The 656-nt window shown below is 52.0% G+C and overlaps 1 non-coding gene across 1 annotated transcript; it reads right to left on the bottom strand.

Annotated features, from left to right (window-relative positions):
• Nucleotides 1-558: 558 nt before the first annotated feature.
• Nucleotides 559-640, bottom strand: Trnas-cga (transfer RNA serine (anticodon CGA)). Its single transcript has one exon. It is a non-coding gene; the product is annotated as a tRNA-Ser (tRNA).
• Between the last annotated feature and the right edge of the window lie 16 nt (nt 641-656).

The following is a 656-nucleotide window of genomic DNA, read 5'->3' as shown; positions in this document are numbered from 1 at the left end:
AGGATTGAAAGAGCTGAAAGAAAGGAGGAAGAAGAATGGGTGAAAGGAGAGAGAGAGAGAGAGAGAGAGAGAGTTTTATGCACACGAATGAATTTAGGTATGAAGCTATTTATGAGGTAGTTATAAATATATGAAAATGCAAAGAAAGTGTTTGCTCGTCGATGTGCAGCAGGTCTGCCGCCGGTAGACCGGCGGTCTGCCGCCGGTAGGCCGGCGGTCTACCGCCGACTGACCTGCTGCAGTCGCCGGTCGGAGAAATCAAAAATCGTATATGGTCGCCGGTCTACCGCAGGCAGACCGGCGGTAAGCCGCCGGTCCGGGGATTATTGCCTATTTTGTCGGCGGTCAGGCCCCGATCGGCTTATCGGGAGTCATCGGGGACGGTCGCGACCGGGACCGGGAATGTGTGAGAGCCCCTTTAGAGATTCATGTCACTTTCCTTACTCTCTTTGTGCCGCTGCATTATTTACAGTGTGAATTACAGCAACATTTCATTAACCGTTTCGCTTTCGCACTCCACCGAGTCGACTGCTGAAGATGAGCAGGTAAAACATGGAACGCTGCGGACAGGATTCGAACCTGTGCGGGCATAGCCCAATGGATTTCGAGTCCATCTCCTTAACCACTCGGACACCGCAGCTTATGAGAGAGAGAGA

Source organism: Eriocheir sinensis, chromosome 27, assembly GCF_024679095.1.
Source record: "Eriocheir sinensis breed Jianghai 21 chromosome 27, ASM2467909v1, whole genome shotgun sequence".
Classification (NCBI taxonomy): domain Eukaryota; kingdom Metazoa; phylum Arthropoda; class Malacostraca; order Decapoda; family Varunidae; genus Eriocheir; species Eriocheir sinensis.
The sequence above is the reverse complement of the archived record's forward strand: the minus strand, read 5'-3'. Positions and strand labels throughout refer to the sequence as shown.